The sequence below is a fragment of the Ambystoma mexicanum genome, chromosome 7p, assembly GCF_040938575.1.
Source record: "Ambystoma mexicanum isolate Mex_15411 chromosome 7p, UKY_AmexF1_1, whole genome shotgun sequence".
In the NCBI taxonomy this organism is placed as follows: Eukaryota; Metazoa; Chordata; class Amphibia; order Caudata; family Ambystomatidae; genus Ambystoma; species Ambystoma mexicanum.
Genome location: NC_090939.1, coordinates 671,895,056 through 671,906,487, shown reverse-complemented (window position 1 = coordinate 671,906,487; position 11,432 = coordinate 671,895,056). Strand labels below are relative to the sequence as shown.

At 44.4% G+C, this 11,432-nt stretch overlaps 1 protein-coding gene across 1 annotated transcript in view; it reads left to right on the top strand.

Annotated features, from left to right (window-relative positions):
* The first annotated feature begins 9,290 nt into the window (after positions 1-9,290).
* ANKRD10 (ankyrin repeat domain 10) overlaps positions 9,291-11,432 on the top strand; it is a 302,983-nt gene continuing 300,841 nt past the window's right edge. The window contains exons 1-2 of the mRNA XM_069636764.1: positions 9,291-9,348; positions 9,470-9,614. The gene's annotated coding sequence lies outside the window, so the exon portion shown is untranslated. The remainder of the gene's footprint in view (positions 9,349-9,469; positions 9,615-11,432) is intronic.

Here is an 11,432-nt window from a genome sequence, read left to right as displayed (position 1 = left end):
ATTAGCACTCCTTCTGCTGTCGCCTGAAAAATAATCAGGTAATGTTGTATGCGAAGTTTAGCCCTATCTGCCTTCCGGATGTGAGTTTCTTGGAGCGCCACCAAGTCCGGTTGGTGACACCTCAATAAGGACTTTACTTTCCTACGCTTCTGTGGGGCATTAAGGCCCTTCACATTCCAACAAATTTCTATCGCAACATCCAAAAGATTTATCTGCAAAATGGGCATCAACCTCCCTTAACTGTTTATTTCTCCCACCCTTATTAACTCCCTAACATTTCTACTTACTTTAACTATCCCCCCTCCCCACCTTCTTCCCTTCCCTTGAACAGTCCCCTGGTGCGAGGCACAGTACCTATTGTATCCTGTGGCCATCTCCCCCGGCTGCGACGCACCCTTCATCCCAGGGCTATGTGTGGAGAGTCCTAGCTCCCCCATCTGTTACCTGAACAGATAGAATCCAAGATGTTGCGGTCCGTCCAATCTGTTTGTCATTGTCTACGCTTCGTAAAGGTTATTCAAAATAGTGACTTAGACGGCTTACGGAGTGCCGGATTTGTGGGATGGGCCTCTTAGTCGAGCTCTCCAGTCGTCTCTTTGTGGACCTCTGCGATTCCTCATTTGTCGATTCATGGAAGTCCATTCTCCTGCCTTGAAACTCACCATTTGTTGCTCCGATGTCACCTGGGTTTCTTCTGGAAGATCTACTTGAATGTCCTCCTCGATGTTTAATAACGCCATACCTGACTCCCTTGATGTGATCCTTTGTTGTCTGCCATCCAGGTTAAAAATTAAACCAAAGGGAAAGGTCTGTCTGTATCTAATTCCACATGTTTGAAGGGTCTTTACCACCGCATACATGTCTCTGCATTTTTGGAGGGCCAACCTGGACAGGTCCTGGTACAGCTGAATCTCTGTTCCATTGTGTGTGATCGTAGATGCTGTTCTCGCCTCCCTTAATATTTGTTCTTTTTGTGGGTAAAGTGTGCAGGCTGCCAGTACATCACGGGACGGGTACCTGGTTCTGACCTCTTGGGTCCCGTTCTGTGAACCCTGTCCAGGAGAATATCTGTGGGGTCGCTTTCAGTTATAATGTCTGTGAATATTCAAATGACTGTCTTTCAGATCTGAGTCAACACTGTTTCAGGAAGAGTCTTTATTTGAATGTTGGAGTGCCTTGAGCAATTCTCGAGGTCTTCATACTGCAATTCCAGGTTATGTGTCATTCGACCCAGATCTTCTATAGCAATGTCGGATTGCCAGCTCCCCTCTGTCAATTCCTGAATTGCATGCTCGTTAAAGTCTACCATTTCTGATAGAGTAGACATGTCTTTACTGAAATCTGAAAGTGCCCCTCTCATTTCTGAAGTAAATGTAGAGAACTGTTGCTGAAAAGCGGAAGTAAATTTGACCTGAAATTCTTGAAAGCTTTTCAAAAAGTCATCCTTGGGTGCGGCCATATCCAATGTTCCCAGTTGCATTTCCTGCTGCTCCCGGTGTTTTGGTTTAATTATAGGCCGTGTATGGCTTTTGTTTTTTGCCCCAAGAGAGTCCATGGATTTAGGTTGTTTTTGCTGAGAACCAGTGTGTCCCAGTGAGTTTCTTCCTTAAGCCAGACATAGGATTTTTGTTATGGGGTATGGATATATTTTTTTCTGTAGAGAGGGGGCACCCTTTGATGCGCTGTGTTTTGACTGATCTTTGTGGGGAAGTGCAGGAGCCCGAACTACTGACCCTCAAGAATGTGTGATGACTTTCAAAGTGTTTGACCAGTCTTATGCCTGTTGATAAGCCCTTTCCTCTTGGGCTATTCCTCCAACTTTGTTTATGGCCCCCTGAAGCGTGGTATAATTTTAAGGTGTCCTATTCTAGGCCAGTCACTTTAAAATATTGCGTGTGATTACACGCAAAATGCAGGAGAAATTATACCTATTTCAAAGCATGAGGTATATACTTTCAGAACCTTGCAGCTGGGAGCTGCTTCCTGTTGCTCCGTAGCAGGAGATCCCTTTCCCACTGCCTATTTTTCCTCTATACCTTCTGGGCTCTCGCCACTGCGCTTGTCCCTGTGTAATAAATAGGCTTAGTTTGGCTGCCCCCAGGCTGCTGTGTTACCGGCTGGGATTAGATGTGGAGCCCATACAGGAGGGTTTCCTCCGGAGACCACCTGATTGCAGGATATTTTAGCTCCCATGTGTAATTAACAGTCACTTTCCCCTTGGAAGGCTCCTCTGGCACTGTGTATTGCCCCCTTGTAGCGCCGTGGTATTTTATAGCATACCTTTGCCAGTCAGGGGAGTGGGATTGCACTGCTCGCTCTGCGATTTATGGCCAGTAAAGTTTTACCTGAACCTAGGCTGGATATTTTTGGCTTTGTGGTCCATACCTCTTGAAAATTGCAGCATGCGACAGCTGTGCAGTGACTCCAGCTCCCCGCAGCGTGCAATTGTTAATGTCCCGACCCTCTCCTGGGCAACGTTTCACGTGTTTCAGGTTGGTTACCTTAGGCCTCCAACAGCTCTTGCAGACTGCTAAAAAGGGACCTGTGTAAGCAGTCTTTCAGCTGAGGCTGATTGCCAGTGTGGAAGGGGCGGCGCTCTCATGCTGCAGACCTTCACCCTTATCATTGTACGTCAAGGAGGACCACCTTGATCTCTGTGATCCGTCTTGGCCGCTATAATTCGGGCAAAGCGAACATCAGCATGTCTTTTCTACATCTTGGAATCGCCATCTCAGCCTTTGACGCTTACCCAATGCCCCTTATCGACGATCTGATAGATCGGCTGGGTAATGCTGTCTACCTTTCGATACTATCTCTTATGAAAGGATATTGCCAGGGCCTGTGCATAGCCCAGATAAGCAGAAAACTTACTTTGCCACTCCCATAGGGTATTTCAGTTCAAAGTCCTTTCATTTGGACTGCATGGTGCTCCTGCAACATTCCAGAGATTAATGGATAAAATCTTACAACCGTACTCAGAATGTTGCAGAGCCTATAAAGATGACATTGTGATATATAGCAGGACATGGGAAGACCATTTGTACCAGCTCTATGCCATCATGAAAGTGCTAAAAAAAGCAGGGTTAACCGCTAATCCCAGAAAAAGCAAACTGGCCCAATCTACAGTTAAGTATTTGGGGTTCTTTGTGGGTAATGGCACTGTCCAACCACAACACGAAATGGGGAGAGCTGTTCTCGATATCCCCACTCCAAAAACTAAGAAAGATCTAAGGGCCTTTTTGGGATTAATCAAGTACTACAGCGGATTTATCCCACATTTCTCTAAAACATCCAGAATGACTGCCAAATTGAAAAATGCTGAGCCCCAAAAGAACAGATGGGAAGATGAGATCTGTTATATGACCTTGAAACAGACTCTGTCAAGGCCCTATTTTAAAAATTCCTCATTTCTCCAAAGAATTCATCCTTCAGATGAATGCTTCCTTAATGGGATTAGGAACTGGTCTGTCTCAAAATCATAATGGCCTGGTATATCTAATTCTGTACATTAGCAGAAAACTCTTTCCTAGAAGGAAGAACTACTCAGTAGGAAGCATTGGCAATCAAGTGGGAAGTACTTCCCCAGAAATATTATCTCCTAGGTCGTAGGTTTCATCTAATATCAGACCACTCTCCTCTAGAATGGATCAGTCAAAGGAAGGAATCCAACCCTCGGGTAATGCGGTGGATCCTGGACCTTTAACCTCACTGCTTCACAGTAGAACACCGGAAAAGCAGAGAGCAAGGTAACGTGGACTTCCTCTCCCGGTTTCCCTGTGAAACACCTTGCTCCAACCCACATTGGGGAAAGGTATGTGAGAAATCTGAGGGTATTCTCACTCCTTTTCCTCCTGGATCCTCTTCTCAGGTGGCCAGCGAAAGGCCATCACTTTTGGGTCCTGACCCTGGGGGTGGAGAAGCGGGGGAGGATCACCTGGGTGGATGGTCCTTGGGGATTGGGAGTGGGGTGCCCACAGATGAGACATGATATTCCCTTCCCTATTGACAACCAACCTACACCTCCCCCTGCCTTTTTGTGCTACCATAAAATAGCTCCCCTCATGTACCCACATTTAACATCTGAAAGTACTGAGATGAGGAAGATGCGACTAAGAGTAATTAACACTCAAGCTTAATTTCACGACTTTGGTACTGGGACGAGGAAGATACCTGCAGAGGGCTGTGAGGGTCAGGCATGTCACTATAAATATGGTCAGGTAGGTCTAACTATGAGTCCACACCTGCAACCTGTTATGTGTTTGCATGTGTATAAATGGAGATCAGTGAGACAGAAGGGAAAGCAACAGAGAGGCCTCTGTAGGAGAGACCATTGGACCCTTTCCGTAAGGAGGCAGCCGTGGTGGAACCTGAGGAGTGGCTAAGATGCCGGCCAACATCAGAGAGTTGTGGCAGCCTGTGTGACGGAGATCGAGCAGCTGGGGCTGCGAACAAGCGGGAGAGAAAGAGGATGCCGTCCACGTCCACACAGAAGCAACGAAGATGCCGGTGCATACAGGATTCCAACCGGTGTGCGAGCAGTGCACGCAGGGGTCAGAGCGCAAGCCGGGGAAGTGAAAGGAAGCAGCAGGAGCCATGGGACCAGGACATCCAAAGACCGGTGAGTGTCGGGGAAAGCTACTCAGAAACCAGGGCGCTCCAGACAGGCTGCACATGAATAACAAAGTGCTGTATGCATGAAAGCTTCAAACCAAGCTGTGTTATGTATATTGAATACTGAACTGAATGAAAGTTTAAAACAAAACTGAACTATGCATCTTGAAAACCGAACTGGATGAAAGGTTGAGACAACGCTAACCAATGCATATTGAATACCAAACTGACTGAACACCTGAAATTAAACATGTTGAACGCTGAGTTGAAATACAACTTTACAGGCAAAGCAAATAGCTAATGAAAGTCAAAAGGGAAAGTGTCCACATAAAAGCAACCTATGGGAAAAAGAGCAAGTGTGAAAGAGTGCAACAAGAGGTGTGACATGAACAAGACCGCCACAAAGTGAATCTTATGAATGGATGCAGTGCGACAAGGCCAAAGACTGACAAGAGGTTTGTAATACGTTATGGCAGAGCCATGAGGCTAACTAGGATAAGCCAGAGGAGTGTGAAACTGCACATAAAGTCAAGAGGCCGAGAAAGAGGAACTAAATGCAGGGGAAACTGCACACCGGGAACAAATGCAAAAGAACCTGTGTGGACTGACGAGCCTACAGGTCTTGGTTGCCCGACCTGTGATGGGTGGACCATGTGGTCAGACAACTGCGCCTAGACCACTGAGTGCTGTATTGTGAAAGTCAAAGATATTGTGAAACAAACCAAGTACTGGAAGTGAGCTGGTAACGCAAACCAGAAGGAGGGTCAGGGTGACCTGGAGCTAATTGGTTGCTACGTTGAAGTCTTGAGGAAGGTAACCCTGAGACCTGATGAACTGCAAATGCCGCCTTGCGGACAGGACCTCAAGACCCGTTTCGTTTTAACTGTGTTACTTTGAACTTGGGGAAGGGAACCCCGAGGATTGTGTGGAACTGTTTGAACTTGAGCAAGATAATCTTAAGACTTTTAAGGAACTTTCTTGAACTTGGGGAAGGGGAGCTGAAGAGAAAGCTAAGAGCTGGGCTCAGACTTTGTGTTGAACACTGCTGATTATTGACATCCCTACACATTTTTTAGTTTTAGTTGTGATGGTAAGGATAGGTTTTGGCCACAGGCAGACTTTTAAGTTGAACTCTTTGACTCATACTTTCCTGAGTTTCATTCAGATAGGGAAATCCCACCTTAGTGTAGGGTAAGTTAGGCTTTCTACTATTTTGACATTTGAGTTAATAATCTATTTTGTTGTGCACTTTGAATCTGTTGTCTGTGTCTTGCTTCATGATGCCTTCACAGTTGTCTCTGGACTGAGCATTGAGGTACATCATGTGACCCAGGTATTAGAGTCCGGACTGGCAGAAAAAGAATGAGGAACAGAAAAACTTCCAGGAAATTGTGACGAAGCCAAGGGGATCAATGAAACACATTCAACAGAACTTAAGTTTTCAACTGGGTTTATTTTGAACAAAACATAAAGGCATCAACTTAGCAGGATGGCTTCTCTTTGGATTCCAAATCAAGTAAACCAAAAGAAAGTTCCAGGATTCCAAGAGTCTCAAAGGTCTGGGGCCTCTCTTGGCAATAGTTGGTGGTTTTCAGTCACTCACAGTCTGTGATGATTAAGCTTCCCCTGCACTTCTTTCCCCATGCACGAAAGTCATTGCCTTCTATTTATTCACCTTCTTGGAAGGATTCTGTTACAGGGTCATCCACAGCTGATGTCCAGACCTGTACTTACATAGAGGCCAAATACCTTATAGGAATAGAGGAAGATCCCAAAGAGGGGGCAGCCGTAATAGATGGTTCAGGCATGGCAGTGGTACTAGTAATCAATTCTACACAGGTCCACCTCCCCCGCAACAACAACTGCCACAAGCTTCTACCTCTTCCTCCTTTTTAGAACAACAACCGTCCCCCGACTACTGGGATTAGGAAGAGAGGAGGACGCGCAGCAATCATCCTTATTAGTTAACCTCTCTGCTCATGTTCCCAATGCTCAAGAAATAGCTGTTATTGACAAAGATTTCGGCTTCGTGCCAACTGCACGCTATGACAAGTTCCAAACTCGAGTCGAGATAGAACAGGTATTACGCAAAATCCATCTTCGACCATTTTTTCTCAATAAATCTTACGATGCACAGACTAACGAAAGTGGTTTACGTAATTGTTCGACGTTCGACCCTCCAGTGGCCAGTTATACCCCTGAAGCAGTGGTCTTCGCTAAAAGAGTGTGGCATGATCTACATCAGTTGGCGAAACCTGTGACATTTCAGAATTTCAGTAATGCTGAAAGAGCAGCTGTTAAAAATCTAGCCCAGAACAAAGACATAGTGATACGGAAGGCCGACAAAGGTGGCACAGTGGTTATACAGGACAGACTGGCATACATCACGCAATGTACCAGACAACTAGAAGATCCTTCTTTTTACTTGCGTATAACAAAGGACCCCACTGAGAGACTTTCTGCTCTAATTTGTGACAAGTTGGACAAGGCATTCGAAAGGGAATGGATTTGTAAGCAAGAACATGAATTTCTGTTTGTTCAGAAACCGATAATGCCTAAATTCTATACCCTCCCAAAGATTCACAAATCATTGATCAACACACCAAGACACCCTATAGTATCAGGGACAGGCTCACTGTTGGAACCCCTCTCTAAATTCACAGACAAATACCTGAAACCATTTGTCACCACCATGTTTTCCTATATTCAAGACACTACAGAAGTTATCAATTTGATTGAAAGTATGAGTTTTGATTCTAGCAAGCAACTGTTAGACAGTTTTAATATTGTTTCCCTCTACACATGTATTCCACAGAGGGATACCCTTGATGTACTGGAAGAAGTGTTGCTTTTGAAGCAAGTCACTGGGACCACTCCCAATAGTTTCATACTATGGTGCACGGAAGTAGCTCTCACTAAAAAAATGTCAGCTTCAATCAAAATCTGTTCCATCAAATCCACAGTACTGCCATGGGGTCTCCAGTAGCCCCTACAGCTGCTAATCTTTATGTGGAATTTTTCAAGATACAAACCATCTATCGCAACACCAACCCATTCTTAGAGCAAATTTCCCTGTGGAGACGATTTATAGACAATATTTTAATTGTCTGGGATGGCACTGAGACATCCCTGCTACATTTTATCAAATGGATCAATCAACAAAATGCATATTTGAAATGTACCTCCACATTCAGTGCAAGAGAAGTCAACTTTCTAGATATTACGATTTGGGTCGATAAACACAACAAAGTGTTGAAGGTACGACCATTCCATAAACCCACTGGCCATAACGCTCTTCTTTGTTTGTTTCGATAGTTGCCATCCACGCCACACACGAGAAACCTTACCATTCGGACAATTCTTTCGGCTGAAATGCAACAGTACACAAAACGATACCTTTTTATCATAAGATGAGTCACTGATCTCCAAATTGAGTGCAAGAAGGTACCCCAGGAAAATAATTGAGAACCGTCAAGAGATCGATCAATAACAATCGAGAGGCACTCTTAGAATATAAAACCAAAACCAGAGACAATACTGAGATCGTATTTGTCAGTACTTTCACACCAAAATCCAACGAAATCACAAGGATTATTTAAAAAAACTGGCACATCCTTCAAGGTGGGGAGTGCCCTTTGGGAACCCCCTTGTGCACATATAAGAGAGCTGCCAATCTTAAAGAACTACTCACTAAGAGTGATATCTCATTGAGATCAGATTAACAAAAGAGTGTCACAGAACTCCGGGGGATGCCATCCACTAAAGGACACTCGCCTTGCGGTAGTTGTGTCAACTGTAAATTTACAGTCAGGTCTATCGAGGTAGACATGGGTTTATCCAAACCTTGGACACAGGTTCATTTTACTAATTGCAATTCTATGAATGTTATGTATGCAATTTGGTGCCGTGTCCAAAAATATACATAGGCATGACAGAGAGGAAAGTGAGACTGAGGATTAGCGAACACAGGAGCTGAATACAGCACAGAGTAGTTAGTGACAGCTCCCCTAGTCAATAATTGTTTGGCTATGGAACACAGCAGCGACTCTTTGAAGTGGACAGTGCTACTACAAGTGACCACTATGTCGAGTAAAACAGCTGTTGCCAAAAGATTATTCAATAAAGAGCAATGGTTGATTGTTTTCACTAATTCGTCAGAAACAGGGCTCAACAAACAAGTTGAGTGGCATAATTGCTGATTTCCATTTCAGAGTTCAGACCTACCATAGTCTGACACTGCATGGAAATTCCTTGAGACATAGTACCCAATTTCGATAATCTTTTTAAAACAACAGTGTGTGATTTATTCATTAAATACAAATTGTGAAATCATTTTTTACTTCCAAAACGTAGACATCAGAATGCTTCACCCTATGGGGTTCATCTTCCCCATAGTTCGACACACAGTGAGCAGATCCCCATCAGACATATCACGTAATGTGTACCAACGTGAGGAGGGAACGTTCTTGATACCACATCATCCAACTATGTGGTCACAACCGCCGCACTGTCCTTTTCAGATTTGAGCACCATTAGTATTTTTGTTTACCTCGGATTGGTCCAGACTTCCATCCGTTCTTAGGTGGAAAAGGCCTGTATGCGAGCAACACGAGACTTGCGCTTAGATACGCCTTCCCGCAGCGTGAGTATTTAAGGCGGAGCTGCGGGATAGTGACGCAGAGGGAATCAGCTGACGGTCCGTCTGAGCGGAATTAACGTCGGAAAGGAGTGATACCGGTAAGAGATGTGGAGACGTATGGACTGTAATGAAACTTCGCTCCGCTTCAGGTCGTTTGGACTTTTTTGTAGCACTAGGCTGTTAACTGATTACATCTTTTCGCGGTTTGTTTCTGTGCAGTGTACCAGCCGATGCTACGGAACCGCTACGCTGCTATCGAGGCTGTCCAGAAGTATGCCATTATAAAGCTGAAACATTTGAACCACCCCTACAGCTACAGAACGTCGCCAGTCTACTACGGCTATAAACGTCTAGAAAATGCTAGGTGCATTTTTAATCCTCATGTGTCCTTGCCGTTTGAGAATGTTTTCATCTTTTCCGTACGTACTGCACTTATCGTGATATCCGTCTGCACATTCCCTGGATTGTCCGTTGAACTCATGGGCAGTTAATTTATACTGCCTTTTCTACGATGGACGTCTCTGTCCGGGTCCTCTTGATTGTTCTTGTTGTTGACCCTGAGCACCGGTTCTGTTAAGGCCGAGTTGTTTACTACTAGTGCCACTACACTTCTTCCATTGAAGAGTGGGCTTGGGCAGTTGCCTTTTAGAGGCAGCAACTTTTATCTGTCTACCTTTGTTGTTATCAGACCTACTAGGACAGCGATTTTTGGATATTCTGCGATTAGTCTTTTGAATCCTTGTTTTGTTTGTACTCTGGTCGTCATTTCACGTTGGTTCCCATATTCTGGTCAACTTAGAAGACACTCAAACGTTGCCGGGTGAAGAACATTTTTGAAATATTACACACAGTAAGCCTTTTAAGGGTAGATTGTGTATCCTTAAGGCTTAGCGGCAGAACATTATTATTGAGTTCTAAAATGCTGCCTATCTTTGTTCCCTCCTTTAGGCTTTGGATACATAGCATTGATTGTGGAAATACGTATTTTCGATGCTGCATCATGACATGCATCCTTCTCCCTCCCCCCCTTTTGTTTTGAGTGCGTTGGTCCCCTGAAGAAGTTCTCGGACAGTGCTTTTCAACAATTCAGAAGAACGAAACATTTGGGCCTGTTGGCACTGAACTTTGTAACAGTAATTGCATATTGAGTTGTTACCTTTTCAGTGATGAAAGGATTTTCTTACTGAAGACCATATCTAAGGTTAAGAGGTGACCTATATTAACATTGGCCCTTGTTGTCTTACAACCAATGTTTTTTTGCACTTTTTGCACTTTATTATTAAATTTGTATTTTTTGCTGCACCTGTCTATCCCACACCAGACGTTTGTCAGTAGTAGGTTTTTTTTAATACTGTATATGTCTACACAACTGACGAGTGTGTTTTAAAGTGTGAGTGATGAGAATGAAATGTTTTATTTAATACACTGTTCATGTTTTATGATAATGTTTTTGTATGTCATTTTTAAGATTTATTGAAGAATGTATTATCATTTAATAAAATTGTGTGTATTAATATTCATTGTTGAAAACCTCTTTCTCAGTTCCTATTTGGTACATGGACTGAGGTGTCCAAGCTTGCAAGGAGAGGTCGTGGAGACACTTGGGTTCCCTAGTTTTTGAGTGTCCATTGCTTGTTGGGGGGCCGAATCCCAGTGTCGTTAATTTGCCACAGTTCTCTTTTTGTGGTATATTGTCCAGACCTGGGGGCCATGGGCATGAGGCTAGAGACCACCAAGCTAAGCCTCAAGGCCTACTGAGTGGACTTATTGTGGAAAATAGCTATTGTTTTGTCCGCCGAAGGACAAGCCACAGAGGGAGTCAGAGCGCTATGCAGGTGCAGTGATAAGGGGTCCTCGGAGAATGTGAGGTGAGGGAAGCTGGTTTTTTTCCGCTTTATCTGTTTTTCCACTCTTTGCTCCCTTCCACTTGTGATCTGCTCTTCAGCCTAGGGCAGTCCTAACTGAGAAGGGCGGGGTCATGCCCCCATAAAGAGAAGAGGTTTTTCCTCTGTGAACACAGTTAGAATCTGGACCCCGCGGGTAATGCAGTTCTGCTGAGAGGGAGGACGCTCCGCTCAAGACCCCGTTATTACGCATGATCTCTTTGCCTACCTGCTCTGGGACTAAGCAGTTTTGTATGGGCCAAGATTAAGGTGCTGTCTGCTACATTAATAAAGGTGAT